Below are 19169 nucleotides of genomic sequence, written 5' to 3'. Positions count from 1 at the left end.
CTCAGAGACTGGCAGCCATTTGTTTCTGTGATTAGACTCTGCTGTTATGTGATTCCTTCCATAATCACCTCATAAACCCCTCCCGCCCTCACCAGTCAACCTTCCTCTGGCTCTCCCTCCTTCCCCCTTTGGTCCCTGCATCTCTTTTTATCCCTATTGCAGCATCCACTTGCCTCGTGTCTCTTAATGTAGTGCATCGTCTCAACCTCCCGCCCCCAGTATGTAATGTGGATGCACCTGCCCTATAAGAATGAGCAATGAGTGAGAAGAAACTGTGGAGCGTGTAGTGGCACAGGGCGCGCGGTAGCCATTATGGGGCTAAAGCACCACCAGCGTGCTTGATGAGGGGGAACAGCGGAGACTCGCCTTGGGACACTCCATTAAACTCTCCCTCTTTGTCTTACTGTGTCATGCGAACACACACAGAAACACACATGCAATTCCAAATGGGCCTCCGGTGTGTTCCTGTACATGACTAAAAGTCACATCTTCCATCTGGTTCTGTGCAATAACCCATCACCTGAAGAATGGTACCAGCAGCCCCAAATTCTCCCCCATACCCCCAGCATTGCTCCATCCTTGCAACTTGTTCCTAACTTCCCTTTTCTTTCTCATAAGTGCCTCCCAAGATGCTATATATTTGAAACCTTTCTAATATGCAACATGGGAAGAAACAGCCTTTTTAAGTTATCGAGGATCAAATCTAACAGAACTGCCAAGTCTGTATTTCAAAGACCAAGTTAAACCCAAAAAACTACATTTAGGAGGTTTATGGCACTCAACTGTACTCATAAACCTCAGGCGAAAGACAAAAAAAAATCCATTGTGCTTCTGAGTAAGACTCAGAGGATCAACTTTCATGGCTGTGGATATTGATCATGAATGATGCTTGTTTGCAAACAGTAAAAGCCAGGACTGCTTAATGCGGCTCCCTCATTACACTGACAATATCATTTTTCACCAGCAAGTTGGACGTGTTTCCCAAAATATGTCTAAATGAGAAATGGGCCATGAAAATATCCATCTCAACGATTTGAGACACGTTCCTTCCAACTTAAAATGACCGGGTGGGGCACAAGACTTATCTCCCCATGTGTTGTTATTCTGTCTGGAGTAATTAACATGCTAATAGGTTAATAAAAGTCTTCTGGTCCTGCGTTGCCTTTGGAGTTGAAATATGACAAAGCACTTTTTAATGAGGATGTGCTAGTGTTATTGCTTTTTATTGGACTCATCCTTCATTGTAAAACTTTTATTGAAAAACTTTTGCAGAGGATTTCTATATCTCTTTCTCAGTAAAATAATTGAGTTTGACCAAAGAGTAATCATAGATTTAAATTACACTTTGAGGCAGAACCTTCAAAAAGATAGCGAGGCAGCATATTTACAACAGGTTCTCAATAAGGAATTGGAGGGTGGGGGTTTGGCTGTAGGCTATTGCAGTGTAATTTATCATTCATTTTTTAATCACTTAAAACTCAATTTAACGCCATGAAACCCAACACTTCATTAATTCATTTTGGGGGAAACTCAGAAAAACACATCCCTGCTATTAGCTACCATTGGTTTTTAGCTATTGTGTCTAACATTTTTTTTTATATATATAATGTATTAACATGAAACATTACAATTATGGATCCCTCCAGGGTTATGGTCAAGGAGAGGGGTTAAATTGGGCCAGAACAATCTGATTTTAATTCTTGTGTAGTGTTCATATTGTTGTTACACAGCCAATATTCCCAGGTCTGGTGGACCCACCACATTATTAGGCTTTTAAATCAATACAGCCATGACAGTTTGTGTAAAAAGCCTTAAGAGATGTTTACTTTAGCTCAATTACCATACGTCATTCATGGTTCATATTTGCCATTTACTCCTGTGAGATCACATTTATAATCATGTGATAATTTTCACTTTTAGGTAGAAAACAAGGAAATTCACTTAGAAAAAAAGTTTTTAAAAAATAGAAAGAAGATTTTTGATCATTACCTCGTTATTACTTAATCAGAACAGGTGAAAGACCTTGAAATTTAACACTTTTGCAACTTTGTGTGAGAATGGCAGGTGCAGAAATAACACTTTTCCAGCTTAAAGACACCTACACTCAGACACGCACACATACGGACGCCCAGACACACACACAGACACTGAGATATATAGACACACATTTACTCTCTCACACACACACACACACACACACACACACACACACACACACACACAGAGCAGGCCCATTTAGGAGGAGGGCCCAGTTAATAGCACCTACAATTACCTTATTACACAATCATGACACTCGGGTCCCAATACCTCATATGTAATAGCTATGTAAAATTAAGTTATTTTTATGTTCTTCACATAAACTGAGCCAAGGCCAATGAGTTTGAGTTGGAAGAAATAATAAATAGCACAATGGGTTAAATTCTACTTTATCTAATAGCATTGGAACCAACCACATTAGTGAGCAGTTTGGCCTAGTGTGTGCTGATTAACACAGTCACATGCAGTTAACAATGTCATAATTTTGTTTTAATCTTAACTCAACTTCTTGCATATCTCCAGGCATTGTTAACCACTTTGGAAGAAGGACTTAACAGGCAAACAAGCTTTTTTATTTTTTATTTAATTAAATGAAATGTGCTGTCCATACTGTCTTTTTTCTACACCTCTGTGTTTTCTGCCTCGTTGATATTTTATTCTACTGCTTGTTCTATGAGAAGTGTCATGTTATCTAACTGATATAGCCAAATAAGACTTGTTGCAACCACTGCTGTCGTGTGCATTCTGTGGCTCTTTTTATTTATCGTCATTTTTGTTCAGTTGTTTGAGTCTTGTCTCTTTGTGGTTAATTCTAGGAAGACTGTTGTACGTGGGGATGGTGTGATGTTGTACCACTTGTTTATACGTTGACACAATGCACTTTATTTTGTAACCTTAAGGTGCTTGGATTTAATAGTTCTATCAAATAACATGATCATGTACTCTCCCATTTTGGTAATCTAACGCAGTAATAGTTATTATATTAACAAACCTACTTGTTTTTCTTTGTCTGAGTACCTTTTTTTAAAAACTTTGGTAACATTTCTTTAAAGTAACAGTACTTTTACTTAATAACTTTTACCTGAATATTCTAATACTCTTTCCATTCATGGCTAAATGCTGCACAGACTTCCAGAGTACACATTTTCATGGAGTTTGACTGTAATACTAACCCTTTCAAATTACACAGAGCCATTTCTTAAATGTAAATATGAGTTTTTTCTTTTACTGAAGCTTGTAGTTTTTTGCGTTCAAAAATGACAGTGAGGAACCGCTACTTGGTTATTTGAGCAAGACCAGTCAGTAAAAGCATTTAACTGTAAGAAACAGGTCTAGGTCCCCAATGGCAGAGCACATTACAGACGAGGTACAAGTACAGCCCAAACACTTGTCAGCTCTCATGAGGAATCACCTGCACGCACTGTAAGCAGAGTTCACAGCTATTTCTCATCTGCAAAGGACTCAATGACATGAAAATAATGAATATCTGATCAAATTGCCTCCTATTCCCTGCCTTTCACAGTGGCATGCAAAGACAAACTACTGAAGCTAAGAATAAAAAATGGGGAGATAAAGTGGTATTTCACATCCCACTATGTTGCATTCTTCTGGGTAAAGTGACTGCAGATTCAGAATACCCTGAACTAACAGCCTGTTATTGTGTGCCAAAATAAGGCTCCACCCCTGCTAGATAATACTAAAACTCGATAACTAATCATTTAAAAATCACATAAAGCTTTACTGACTGTAATAGTCAATACAAAACATTGGCAGCACCCACAGACCATTATAACACAACTTCACAAACGGATTTTATGTTTGCTTTCATCACTGATGTCATATACATTATGTATTTATTCATATTCTGTGTGTACTGGCTTTGATATTTAAAAAAAAAGGAACTTTATGATGTTACAGCATAGGGTAACAGACGTTCCAGTGAGGAAAAGAAGATAATGATCTCCTTCCTGTCAGCATAGAGAGATATCCCAAATGCAAATTGATTTGACCCATATTCAAATGCGTCTCTGTAAACCACAAAACAGATGAGACTTGAAAGCGGAAACAAAGTCTGTGCTGGACAGCTCACATTTCTCATAAGTGGATAGCCCTGATGTGATACTCATACATCTTTGTTCCTGACAGCATTTGGCATGCAGAAATTGCTTTTCATTAAAATCAGTGAGGTCTATGTGGACTAGAAAGTAACATATCTAAAACAAAAATAGCCTACTGTGCAGAAATGTGTGCTGTCTTTGTGCTGTTAATCATCATCGGATGGGCTAATTGATTTAATGTTGGAAAAGTGTGTGTGTGTGTGTGTGTGTGTGTGTGTGTGTTTGTGTGCATGCATGCGTGTGTGCATTTGCGTGCGTGTGCATGCATGAGCTTAATATTCCAGTGCTTACTTTGGGGCTGTGCACTAATTGTGTGTGATAAGCAGATACACTTTTGTTCAGGGAAGGCTTGGAGAATGTAGAGGACATCAGAGGACATCAGTGTGTTTTTGCAGGCCTTATCAGCACACTATGTTTCATTTGAAGCAAACAGTGCAGTAACAAAATTGCCACCATCTACCAACACAAGCTGTTTCCCTCATCATAAATAATAAAAGTGAGCTGATTGCTGATAAACCTGTCTACTTCAAGTTGGGTATAAACCTGGTTGTACAACACATGACAAATATATGTATCATAACAGGCCAAAAGCTAAGTGTTCTTCCTTTGACACTTGCTGAACTTTATGTAAAATGATAACGGCCCCAGAGAAAATGCATGATGCCATATCTGACCATAGCTCGGCAATAAAACCAGAAGAAAGAGCAGGTACTATCTCAATTCCTCCTCCCTCTCTTACACGCTCTCCAACGTTCCTTTCCATTCACATCTAAATAATTCTCTATCATGAGTCCACCCATGAGGATGGGTTGCTTTGGAAGCGCCCAGCTTGACTCAGAGTTTTTTCCACTCATGAAAAATTAACTCCAGGTTAAGAGCAGCAGAACCGTTGATCCTGACCATGGCTTTGAGAGTGCAGCATTTAAAGCATCTCTGCGGAAAAGCATGACACAACAGGCATGTTAGCAAGGTTCCACATAAAAGGATACAGTGGAATTTGCATTGTAAAGCACTGCTAGTAGCTCTCTTACAAATAAAGGGGAGTGAATCTGTGTTTGGCACATCAAACTGACAGCTCTAGGTGAGACACGCAAATTCCTGGACTCTGTTTGTGTTGAAGCTAAAAAGGCCAGAGCCTTAGCATCTGCTGGCTCAACAGCCACTCAGGCCTCTAATATGGGTCTCCGCCTCAGAGCTCTCTTTACAACGCTGTTAAAGACACAACACATTTGGGGAAATGACTTTTTGCTGTAATGTTTCTGCTATGACATTGTCTTAGATGTAATGTTTGCGTGTGTGTGTGAGGAAGGAGGGAAAAGACATTGTTACAGCTGTGATAACAACAGTCTGATCGTGTGGGTAGTACTCTGTGATGTAAGACAGGACAAACCGTTTAGATTTGAGGATTACCAGGCTAATTGGGAGTGTGAATGACAGCCTAAAGGGCTTTTCACACCATGTTTTATTCTTTGTTTCTTTCAAAAGACCTGAGTGTGACCTGTGTTTCCTTTTTGCTTGTGAAGCTACCTCGCTTTATTTTGCAGTTCCTATTCCTTCACTTTGACTTGTATATTCATGACTTGTACTAAATGAGTGGGCAGTACGAATAGTAGACCGTGTATTTGTGGGATGATAAAGAGTAGTACAATGCATAAAGGAAAGAGAAGCCTCTTTAGGCTACTTATTCTAATCAATTCTGAAGGTCTGCCCTTTTGGCAAAAAAATATAGTAATTTAAAACATTTGCATTGTTACAGCTGTTTCCCACATGTTTGTGTTGTCAAAAATAATCAAAAACATCAATTACATTTTGTTTTCTGCAGTGCTCCATTTCAAATGTTTTTCCTTATACACCCACACACAACTTTTAAATTATACATGACATTTAGTGTTTATATTCAATAATAAGCATATTAGGCCCCCAGGTTTTATAAGTTCCTTTTGAAACATACTTTAAAGGATTTTTTTTTTTTGACACAGCTACTCATGTGTTAAAAACAAACTTCTATCACCTCAGTCACCACCAGGGCAACATTCCTCAGCTGGAATAAAAGTCACCATAGCATGTTCCGTATCTTCTTGTCTCATTAGCCGAGCATTCACTGCAGGCTCATTATTGTAATGCTGTTTATCTGTTCTTAGTACTCCTTAACTTCATAGTTACTAGATTACTGCCATAGCACATAGTTGGAGCAGGTTCTTGTCTGTGAATGACAAACTATCCTATACTATCTTTCCAGTCCCTTATGAGCATGTAGTTACTGTGGCCAAGGACAAAACACATCTAGATGCGAAAAGACACATTAAGCAAATGTGTAAAATAATGCTTTAAGTGTTCTAAAATTCACAATGCAAAAATAAATCCACTCTAAATACTGAGATTCATCCAATACCAAAACACAGGCAAACAAACTACTGACATATTTTTATTTGAACAATACAATTGCGATTCTTGACTTGACTTGATTTAATAGACATTAAAAAGCTAGATGAAAGCATATTTCCTGTGTGCCCTAACAGATACAATCTGTTATCATCATCTGTGGCTAATTGCCATGGTGACTTAAAAGGACGTCAACCTTAGTTGAGCGGTTTCTTGTTTCTTCAATTAGTTGATCAACACATTAATTAATAAGAGAGCAACTATGCAGAAAAATCCAAATGTTTCCATTCTGTAATGAAGCATGTGTTAAGTGATTTAATTAAAGCTCTTATGTTGCAGTGTTGATCAGTAATGTGGTCCAATGAGGCTTGCCATTACAACAAGAGAGAATCTCACTGTGAATAATCCTGTGTGGAATTCTTGGTAAATAATAGTCCAATAATTTAATGATTTACTTTTGGACAATTATTTAGTGTTTGGTAATGTAAAAATGAAAGTGTCATTTTTTTAATCTGTGTGTCACCCAGAGGAAATCCCACTTACTTGTTCTTCTCCACTCTGTCAATGCTTTTGCTCCTCTTTGTATTCTGTGGTGGTCAGGACTACGGTGGACGAGACGGTTCAACACAAATACAAAAGCCACAACACAAACACAATAGCTACAACACAAATGCAAAAGCTACAACACAACTGTGTAAGCGACAACGGAAGTGAGCGTGTTGTTGACAAACGGAGCCGGTGGATGAGCAGGAAGAAAGTTCTTGTAGGTTTTTTTGAAGTAAAAGAAAATTGGTTCCTGGCTAATTATGATTACTGACGCTGATGGGATTTTTACGAATATGCAATTTTATTCAACATCTTTTTTTATTTTCACATGTATGTATACTCTGCAATTAGGGCTATGAAGCTACAGCCATAACGTTATCTAAATGGCGGCCAGCGTCTTTATACATAAGAAAAAGAAGAAAAAGAAAAGAAAAACTTTGCTTAATTGGTGACAATCACATATCACATTACACAGTAATCGTCTCTTTTCCGTTGTCGCTTATGTGTTTGTGTTGTAGCTTTTGAATTTGTGTCATAGCTTTTGCACTTGTGTCATAGCTTTCGAATTTGTGTTGTAGCTTTTGCGTTTGTGTTATAGCTTTTGCATTTGTGTTGTAGCTTTTGCGTTTGTGTTGTAGCTCTTGCGTTTGTGTTGTAGCTTTTGCGTTTGTGTTGTAGCTTTTGCATTTGTGTCGTAGCTTTTTTGTTTGTGTTGTGGCTTTTGTGTTTGTGTCAAAGCTTTTTTGTTTGTGTTGTGGCTTTTGTATTTGTGTTGAACCGTCTTGGCCACAGTAGTATTCCATCTAAAGACAATCTCACCCACTATTTTAGTATATTCAAGCACAGACACTCACATTACAAAAGTGGCCAAAAATGGTGTATTGTGTTTTTCTTCCTAATCTAAACCATCTGGAAATTGTGAAGACTGCTGCTGGAACCAGAGCAGAGTGGCTTGTACAGAACTTACAACTTTGTGCATTAAAACTGGTTAAACACACCAGGGTGCAGATGTGAGTCGCAGCCTGCTTGATAAATGATGACTGCCAGCTATTCTTAGAAAGGAAACAGTCATTTCTGTGGCAGGTATAGTCTTAGCTGCAGAGGCAGAGTAGGTCAGGGTCATTTAGCTCCAATTTCACCCTTTTTAGTCAAACTCCAGGAATTAGAACCAAACCTAGATGGAAAACGTTCTGCAAGGAAAGGCATCTTAAGCGTCAGAGGTGAAATAGTTTGGAGACCTTTAATAGAATCAGCAGATGTTGTCCAGACATTTTCCTACAGTAATTTCCTACAGTTGTAATTTGCTCTACTTGTGCAGTCTATTCATTCAACACAGCCATTTCCACTGCATTTACAACCTTATCTTATGGCAGCATTAATAGAAAAGAAAATAAACTCTCCATGTGAGATGGAATTTGAAAGTACCGTATGTGTGGTGTAAGATCTATCTTATACTTATATTGTATGTATACGTATATTATTATTATTAATATTATTATGGTGATTGATAGTAGTATGGTATTGGGTCTCACAGTAGACCTTTCAATTTATCTATCTATTAAATAATTCCTCTCTAAATGCTTGTCCTGTAGTAATGTATGTGTAGAGTTTAGTCTCATCAGTCTGGGTTTAGAAGTTTATTGAAATGTATCATTTTGAATTTAAATAACCTGCTAAATATCAGCAATTAATAAATCAAATCAACAATGTAAAAACCAGGGTGATACATATAATCTGAAATGCGTACGAACATAAAACTCTAATCAAAGAAGAAGGATTAGTTTCAATTATGTGACAACTACACTTTAGGTAAAATGCATTATATTTAGGTCCACATTGGGTGTTTAAAACAGGTCGAGAGAAAAAACTTGCATTTTTTAACTTACAATCAGATATGACTATTCCTAATAGCTAATCTTTTAACTTAAACACAAACTTACCCACTTTTCAGAAGATTAAATCCTAAACTGGAACAGGTCACTACGCTATATAACTGCAGATCAAGGGTCATGTCATTGAGTACCATTTATCTTTACTGGGTCAAGGTGCGTTAAGCTATTGTGATGAAACAGCTCTTGGTTCAAACAAATGATCTGCTCGGTGACAAAACACAGAAAACCAAGCCTGCGTTCACCTCTCTCACCTCAATTATTTTCCCTATTCACCTTCTGAGTGTGTCGGTTCCCAACACACACACACATGCACACACACTCCAATTAGTTCCTTTAACACATTTTGTATTGCTCCTTGACCCCTTTCTCCCCTCGCTAATAAAAACGGCATGACCGAGCAGAAGTATAAAATCTGATGCAATCACTAGTTAGAGCACAAAAACAGCCTTGTGTGTGAGGAGTTTCAAAAAGAGCACCAAGAAGTATTTAATCTGCAAAATTAAAATAAGCCTGAAAGAACTACTAATACGGAGCCTCATTTGATTACTCATGATGGTGGTGGCCACACTTTGATGAAGATATTTTAACATTGATTGAAATTTATTTCAAAATATGTAAATGTAAAATATCACACTGTGTTTGCAGTATTTGCCAGATTTGAGAATGTTCCCTCATTTCATCACAACAAGACCTGAGAGATTTTAGCATCTGCAAAGCCAGAAAACGTTGTATTTTCTCAAGAGAGTTTCACTTGCTTTTGGAGATAAATCCCTTAAAATACAAGTACACATAATGAGACAGACGTTTGTTTTTGAGACCTTGGCACAGTTGGGCTTTTCTGTTTTGCTAGACTGGTTTATTCTATGTTATTAGACTGTAGTTACCTGGCTTTTCTCTCCAGTGCCTAGATCATCCTCAGTTCTGCTGAGATTCACTTCCAGCTGTGTGCTGACAGGCCAAGTGCACAGTCAAACAGCCAAAAGGTGTTTTCTCTACAGATCCACTGTGGGGGAAAGTTGCAAATTACACTTTTTCATTCTATGCCTCTGTCTCTACACCACTGCCCAGGTGGAAAATAGGAGTCATTCTTCTGAAATATTCAGATACTGTAAAACCATATGCACTGCTGTGGGCAGCCCCATCCTGTCTTTCCACTTTGATGGACGCACATTTTGTTAGCCTGTTTACACTGCAAAACATGTTTACATGGTAAAACTAATGAAGGTAAAGTGTGCATGTGTGGTCAGAAGAGACACTAATAAGACCTATATTTTATATCATAAATAACAGATGTCACAGCGTAAGCACCAAACTCAATTATTCATCAGCCTTAATGCCTTCAAATAGGGCTGACGAGGCAGAGGTTTAATTTTGGCTCACTATAATTTGCAGTGGAAGTTTCCAAACAGCCAAACCTCATTAGGAAACAGCATTATGACTTACTGTGGAAAGAGAGAGCCACAGAGACAAAAAGCATTAAAACATATTGGTGCTGTCCTATAATTTTACTGGTGTACCTACTGCTGCATAAAAACAATCAATGGCGCCCTTCGAGAGCGAATTAAAATTTTATTTTGACAGCTTTTCCTAACAATGTGCCCCTGCTATCACACTTTGATGGTCATTAAGAACCACTGACACATTGTGAACTACAGCATAATGGCACTACTCATACTATCAGTAAGTAATACAGTTAAAATAGAATTCATTTAACAGTAACTTTTTTTTTCAACTAAAGCTAATTGTTTAATTAGCTACTTAAGCTCAATAATTGACAAAGCTAAAAAATGTGCATGTCAACACTGACAGGATATTGTGGCGCTCTGCAGAGGTGTAGTATGAAAATCTAAGCTCTGTCCATTATGCGGTCTGTGGTCCCCCTTTTTCTCCTTTAAGGCCCTGCACAAAGATGGTAAACCCTTGGGTAATATCAAAACCGTCCTCACCCAAAAAACAGCAGTATAGGCTGATTTCAAACACACCTCAAAACATTTGTTGTTAGGCGGCAACCTTAAAGTGTAAGTAAGAATTGCGGGTGCAGACAAGAAAGTAAGGTGACAAAGTATAAGAGCATCAAACTCAAAAGGAAGGTTGGGTTTTAGCCTATTGTAGTTTGACTATTTTGTTTCTTTCAAAAATAACAATATACCTTTGACTGATAATGTTAAATGCAGATAGAAACACACTTAATGTAAAACTTCCTAAGGGCACTCGTCAGGGTGAGGCCGTGCGTAGTTACTTTGGTTTAATGCATGAGATTGATTATAATGGAGCACACACTGAGAACTGTGATGTTTGTGTTCTCCTCCATTTGGACAATCTCCCTAGAACAGTGATGTGATATGCAGTACTATCACCATATTGAACACAGTAGTACTAGCTTTTTACTTATTACAACTATTGGTTAACTTTTAGTTATTTTTTAAAAGCCTCTATGAGATCTGTGAACATATTGATTGTACATCAATCATGCCTACTGGCAGTCAGCCAAGTTCAGCCAGAGAGAGAGACTAATGTGAATGCATTATGGCCAAAGACAGCAACATCCATTGGTATGAATGGGGCGTCATCTTGGAAGACCTTATCCAAATCGCATATTCCATCCATTATTTGGAAAGTGTTTAAATATACATTGCTGGCTATTTCCTGGAGGATATTGAATTATGAAGTAAGTGTCTAGCTGTTGTCATTGGCTAGTGCTTCATCACACCATTGTAGCTTGGGGAAAGTTGGTGACTGCCAGCTTGGATTATAAATGTATCTCCCAGAGCAACCTTGTGTTGTGTGAATGCATGCAACGTTGGGGGACATCCAAGAATAATTAATATTACCCTTCAAGAAAAGAGTTTTCTGTACAGAGCATGTAAAAATATAAAAAACTTTAAATAATAGATAAATGTTTCACTGCCAACAAGTCCTCATTCCTAAAGACAAAAAGGTTGATTATTAGTGAGTTCCGAAGCAACCCATATGCCTAATCCAAAAAGATTTAACCATGCTAGCGGCATAGGAATGGCAATATGGGTCAGTGGGTCAGTCAGTCCGTCGGTCAGTTGGTTGGTTGGGCCACCACTTTCACCCACACTGGAATATCTAACCTATAGGATGGACTGGGATGACAATTTGTACAGACGTTCATCGTCCCCAGAGGACGAATTGTTGATGTTGATGATCTCCTATTTTTTCCTCTAACACCACCATAAGTTTGACATTGGTGGTTTTGAGGGAAAAGCTTTGCAGTTTGGTCCAGACATGCATGTCGCCCACAGTATCAACTTCTGGATTCACTGACTTTTTAATTTACTACACTCAGGTGAACTCTGCAATTTGTGCCAATTAGCACATGTTAGCCTGCTGACATTAAGTTAAACTATGATGGTGAACTTGTGGAACTGTTTGAAATAAGCATGCCAGCATTGTGGTTGCGATCATGTTAAAGTACCAACTTGGGCATTTAGCTCAAAGCACCACTGGGCTTAAACCCATGGAACCTTTAATTAAACTCGGAAGATCATTGAGGGGCAGCCCTGATTCACAATGACACTGAGTTACAAAGGCAAAGAAAACAACACAGAGAAGAAACATCATCATAAAAGCATAGACAGAAACTAAAACTTTTTAGTAAAGGAAAAACAATGTGATAAACAGATCAGGACAACCGGGATGCAAAATAAATACTATGTAAAGCAATTACAAGTAGATTTTTAAAGGTCCAAAATTAGATTTCTAAAATGTCCAAAAGGCACAAGTGAGTTGATTTTAAGGAAGTGTCATATTTTGTTCCAAGAGTCAGGTGCACAAAAACTAAAAGAAGCTTTTCCATGTTAAGAAAAGAACTTGTACAACACGAATTAAAAGCCAGTCAACAAAGAGACTCTGATAAGGTCCCTTTGAATGACAAAGTCATTCTGTATGGTAAGATGGCGGGTAAGATGTATTCCAAAAAGGGCCTTATAGATAAAGAAATACCAGTGAGTGTCACATCTTTCTTGGTGAGAAGACCATCCAACCCTTTTATAGAAATACAATAATGTGTACCATACAAAACTGCTTATACACTTCAAGGCAGAGTGATTGACTGCGTTTAGAGATTTAAGAGTTGAAGAGGATGCGTGTCTATAAATACATCACCATAGTCCAGGACTAACATGATGTGTAAAGTGGCGCTTTACAATAATTTGGGGATCTCTTTAGGCAAATACTCCTGATACAGGTCACGGGGCAGTGATCACTAATTCCAAGGTCAACTACACCGGCAGAAAATGCTTTTTATTACTCATATTGGATAGAATTAAATCCATTAACTTTGAGTTCAGAGTTTTTTTTAGGTTTGGTCTAGTAGGCTCCGGGCTTAGCTGAGATAGGTTAAACAGGTCTCTTTTGAGTGATCAGCGGAGTCAGAGAGCTGTGTTCTGTAAGATTAAATGTCTGTTTTTATCAATGGAGTCTGGTGGCTTTGAAGAGAGCAAAGATAGCGGCTTCAGTTTTCCGTTAGAAGGAGCTGTCTGACGGCAAGGTGAAGTGTTGAAAATATTCTAACTATAGTGTGTACTTAAAGGGATACTTTGCCAATTTTACACCAGCTCTGTGTCAGTGTGTGTGCAGATGAATGGCTTCCCTCAGTGGCACGAGCTATTGGTTTGTTAGTCCAATGTCTTTTTCTCAAACACGGAGTGATACTTATTGTGCACATACTGTACCATACCATCATAGCCATGGTATGTGGCTGTTATATCACGACTATGAACCAATCAGATCTAAATTTGAGCTACCTGTTTTATAAAAGCAAACAATGCTGATCGTTGGTTGGCTATGGGTTGTACACCAGAGTTTCTGGCTTGTACACCCTGTTCTCCAACGAGACCTCCTCTCTTAGACTTGTCGTTGTGGTGGTATAACACTCATTTCAGCTATGTAAACAGGACAGACGATTTCTTATCAAAAGGTTATTTCTCAGGAAAATGTAAACAAAACTCATTTTAAGATTCAAACAAACAACCAATGCTGTTGTTTTTCCTCACAAAATTGGCAACCTATGTTATCATGTAGTTTTACAAAACTACTGTAACAATTACTAAGAAGAATGGGGCTATAAACTTATTGAGCGATTAACATTAGGCTAACATAGGGCTGGACGATAAATTGAAATGTATCGCCATCAAAATTCTGAAGTTGTTATTGCAAATTTTTCCCATGATGATAATTTAGATACTTTATTCCTGTTGACAGACCTACTTTCTCCTTAAAAACATTCTACCATGTGTGTAGTTACGTGACTTTGCCCGGGTTAGTCAGACGCATGGAAAGCATCATGGAGGACAACTCAAACACGGGGTCCGAGTCAGCTGAGCAGTGTCCATTGTATGGAAATGTTTCGGCTTCAGAAAGATTATTGAGAACAACGTAATCAATTATGGTTTATTTATCGTTACCGAGGTCAAATGTGCCATTAATCGTGATTTTGATTTTAGGTCCCAAGTGTGCAGCCCTAGGCTGACATTATGACCACAGTGACTCAGTGGAGACTCTTAGTGATCCGTAACTCTCGAGACTCTGCTCTGCTGAAAAGGAAAGAAACAAATACGTTTCATGTTCCCAGTGGTCCACACCCCCACACTCAAATCCATTGTGCCCACACATGTGTGAAATTAAAGCTATCACAATTTTACATCTGACTGAGAATGCTATTTCTCTTGATAAAACATTTCAGCAGCAGAAGTATCAGTGAAGACACATTTTATGCAAGCCACAAGGGCAGTAGTGTAGGACTGTCAAACTTGGCTAAAAATGATGTTCCAATGTTCCTCTGTAAAACGTATAGGTTTGAATTTAGAATTTTTGTAACCGCCCCACAGTAGTATAGTCTACATTATGCAGGTGTACGCCTTAGAGAAAGCTCCAGGATTTCGGTATACTCACTTAGAAATGTGCAAGGAATTGTTTCCATTGGTCCAAAAATTGTAACAGAACTTTCACTTTAGTCATTTTGTTTTCACTCTAGAGTGACGGAAGATGGCTTAGAGCAGACAGCTGATTGCGCTCAGTGCAGAGAGTAAATTAGCAGGGTAAGTATTTTGATAACACATACCCAGTCATTTGCAATACTTGTGCTATATGTGTTATTGAGTGTGGTGGTGCTTATGGGGGGGACGGGTGTGTGTGACTTTGGGGGGACTACATCACAGCACAAAGGTAATGGCAACAAAATGCATCTACTTGTACTGTAAGTGGATTCAACAAATAGAAATTGAGGGTGAGCAAATGTGCCTGTGTGTGTACCAGCTTGCCTGTGTGTGTATGTGTATCCATATTTATTAGAAGTCCTGAGGAGAATCCAATAATGATTGTGTCAGTTGAGATTAAAGAGGTTGACCTTTGGTGACTTCAAGTGTAGCAAGGGTGTGTGTGGCAGGGATGTGTATGTATGTGTGTGTGTGTGTGTGTGTGTGTGTGTGTGTGTGTGTGTGTGTGTGTGTGTGTGTGTGTGGTGGGGATTTGATGGTGAAGTAGAGGGAAAAAAAAGAGAGGGAGGGGAAAAGGGACTCAGGAATTTCCCCAGCCGAGATAGACATTGCATCCATTGTGGCTTTTGCCAGGTAACACAGTTTTTTTTTTCAGCAGGTGCAATTGCAAGCGGTTCTTTGACACGTAAGAAACAATGGGAATTGAATAAAGATCCTCATATTTATTCTGAGGTTGAGTTTTAAAGTAATAGAGAAAGCAAATGAAAACAACTAAAAAAGAGCAAATATCTAAACATGTAGGTAAATTTCCTTATGAAACAAGATGCATTAAAAACTGCATTAATTGATTCTTTTTGGAACAAGCTGTGAACAAACCCTTATCACCTCATAAAGTTGTTAGGGAAAATGTGTTGGAAAACAATGCTCTTGAGGGAAATATCTGGCTCTTTAGCTGCTCCTTTATGTTCAAAAGCTAGTTGCTTAGTCTTTCTGGCATACAGTGGGTTTATCAGAACATTTTCACTGAATACAGAGGCCTGCTGCAGATGGAAACCAAGTTTATAAGAGAGGTGTTTGAAAATCAAAACAATAAGCGGAAAGATATCAGTGGGGTCATCAAGAAGAGCATTACACATTTTAGATCCATTGTTATTATTGAACACATGATTAGTTCAGCTTTAAACAAAATATGCACATTTGAAAAACATCATATTTTATAAAGACATAGTACTGGGTTTGCTTCTTTTAGAGTTTGATATTATTTCACATACTGTTCAAATTTCCACTGCGGCATCTTTTTCCAGTCTTCTTCATGAATACGTTTGGGGAAAGAGAAAGTGAGTCTACGCTGGGAACGGTTAATGGAGTTTCAGCTTGGATCACACACAGAGAATGTCAAAATGACAAAGAAAGTACTTTTGAGCTCAAATTGACACTCAGGCAATCAAAGAAGGTTCCTCAAGGAAAAGGTTCCTCACCAGGAACCATCACCTTATTAGTAGAGAGGTTTGTGTGTCCCTATGAACCTGAGGGCTGTGTTGTCTGGAGCTGTGTGGTCCGGGTAGGGTCTACCATGGCAAAGTGGTCGAGGGTTCAGACTAAGAATGGTTCAAAAAACCCAATGAGTGACCAAGGCAGAGAGGGAGTGACCCTGCCTGGAGGAAGCCCGGGCCCCCCGTCTGGAGCCAGGCCCAGACGGAGGGCTTATCAGCGAGAGCCTGGTGGCCGGGTTTGCCCCAGAGCCAAGCCGGGCACAGCCCGAAGAAGCTACGTGGCACCCTTTTGTCCACCCCATGTGCCCACCACCTGTGGGAGGAACCTCTTGGGTCGGTGTGCTGCCACATGGGTTGTAGTGAAAGTCAGGGGTCTCGGCGGACTTAACCCGGGCAGCAGAGGCTGGCTCTGAGGACATGGAATGTCACCTCTCCGTGGGGGAAGAAGCCGGAGCTTGTTGCAACCAGTTAGATCTAGAGTATCCGGCCTTCTTGGAAACCTTGAATAGAGTCCGGTTGGGGGCTCCAGTGGGGGACTCCATAGTTCTGCTTGGGGACTTCAACGCACGTGTGGACAATGATGAAGATACGGAGAGAGGCGTGATTGGGAAGAACGGCCTACCTGATCTAAACCAGGGGGATTGTCTGTTGTTGGACTTCTGTGCGAGTCATTCATTGTCTATAACAAACACCATGTTCAAACATAGGGATGTTCGTAAGTGTACTTGGTACCAGAGCACTCTAGGCCGAAGGTCAATGACCAATTTTATAATCGTTTCATCTGATCTGAGGCCGTATATTTTGGACACTCGGGTGAAGAGAGGGGAGGCAGTGTCAACTGATCACAATCTGGTGGTGAGTTGGGTCAGGGGTTGGGGGAAAACTCTTGAGGAGGAACCTGTTTGACAGACTTGTAACTCACACCTCCGGCTGAGCCTTTTAGACCTCCCTGTTGGGGGCGTTGAACCTGAGTGGACAACATTCAAAGTTTCCATTGCTAGAACTGCGGTGGAGAGCTGTGGTCTTAGGTGCCTCACGGGGCGGTGACCTATGAACAACCTAGTGGACACCAGTGGTTAGGGAAGCCGTCTGACTGAAGAAGGAGTCTTTCTGGGATATGCTAACCCGGAGGGATCCAAAGGCAGTTGCAAGAGCTCGAGACAGCCGGGAACATAAGATCAGGCAGCACCGGACACATCCCCAACAGAATGATATTCACTTTCAGTGGTTTCTTTGACATGATAAATACTTTGAATGAGTAAATAGTTCCACTCACAGTTGAGTAGGCGGTCCTTAATGTGGCCCAAACTGTAGTACACACTGATCCTGTTCTCAGCTGGCAGTAACATCTCTCCTGAGTGATCAGATCACAAGTTGACAGCTCTAAGTACAGGTGAAAATTCTCTCAGAACGCATTAAGGACACATTGAGATAGGATCTTGGAAACCCCATTCAGAGGTGGTTGGAGGAGCTCATGTCCACATTCTTACAGCAGTGAGAATAAAATTGTGTCCTGGGCCACATTAAGGAACGGGAGGAAGTGAGATTCGATCATAAATTGTCGCTCAACACGCATTTGGAGACACATTTTACAGACAGGTGAAAGCACACGCACCTGGAGCTGTCCACTTGTGATCTAATCACTCAGGACAGATGTTAAAACCAGGTCAGAACAGCTTCTCTTCTATAACGCTGTGGTCACATGTGGCCTAAACCAGTAATTGGATCTCACTATGTCCTGCGTGTATTTCCAGCTATATTTCGAGCTGTCCACTTGTGATCTGTCAGATTGGGTTTTAATACTAGGTAAAAATGGGGTCTCCATAAGACGCAAATGGGAAAACTGCTTCTCTACAGGATGGTTATATTAAGGTACAGTAACTGTGCTGTAAATGCTTCCTTTGGTGCTTCTGTGAGTTCTAGCACACATGCCCACAAATGCACACATATGCGGAGACAATACAATCTTATTTCTGCTTGTGAGATGATGCTGATGTGTGTTTCATAATTATAGCATGAATGACCTTTGTTACCACACATAAACACAATGACACAATATGTGTGCTGTGTATGCATTGAGCTTGAGCTGACTCTCCTGTGACTTTTACCTGCCCTGCTCCACTATTGCAGTAAAACAAATACTGTAAAGTAAAAGTGAATGGTGAGAATCAATTGTCTCCTTTCATCAGACACACACATGCAGAGAAACCGATACGCACGGCCATCATGCTAATGTAGGTGGAGACATGAAGTCCCCTAGCGTCCGAGCAGCCAATGTGTCCTCGTTAAGACAGCCTGACATTCAGCACAGCAGTAACCTATCGATCCAGAGGAAAGAGAGGGGGAAAGAGAGAGAGAGAGAGAGAGAAAGATGCGGGGGAGTTGAGGAGGTTGTGGAGGAGGGAGAAGATAAGCTGCAGGGCTGATTGAATGATAACTAGCTGGAGCAATAGATAGCATCAGAGAGTTGATAGAGAGCTATCATGAAGAAAGTGTAGGCACGCTGGAAAGCTGACGGAGTGATAGACTGGTGAAAGTGGGATAGCCTGCCACCCGGCTGACAAGAGCTCTAAACAAAGTACTGAGCTGTTTTGGTTCAAACTACTGGTTATTCTGAAATGGTCAGGGCTTTTTTTTAATTCTGTGATGCTTTCTGTCTGTGGTCTGCACTGTTGCAGGCATGCCAAGCATTTAAATCTCTGAGGAACTGGGTAGATTACATTGTCGGACTTCAAACTT

The 19169-nt window shown here is 39.7% G+C and overlaps 1 long non-coding RNA gene across 1 annotated transcript; it reads left to right on the top strand.

The window, feature by feature from the left end:
• Positions 1 to 3021: 3021 nt before the first annotated feature.
• On the top strand, positions 3022 to 18106 carry LOC117948972. Its single transcript, XR_004657602.1, has 3 exons — positions 3022 to 3034; positions 16004 to 16007; positions 18052 to 18106. It is a non-coding gene; the product is annotated as an uncharacterized LOC117948972 (long non-coding RNA).
• The last annotated feature ends 1063 nt before the right edge of the window (positions 18107 to 19169 follow it).

The sequence above is a fragment of the Etheostoma cragini genome, chromosome 1 (assembly GCF_013103735.1).
Source record: "Etheostoma cragini isolate CJK2018 chromosome 1, CSU_Ecrag_1.0, whole genome shotgun sequence".
NCBI classification, from domain to species: domain Eukaryota; kingdom Metazoa; phylum Chordata; class Actinopteri; order Perciformes; family Percidae; genus Etheostoma; species Etheostoma cragini.
Note: the sequence above shows the minus strand (reverse complement) of the source record. Positions and strands in the feature narration are given on the sequence as shown.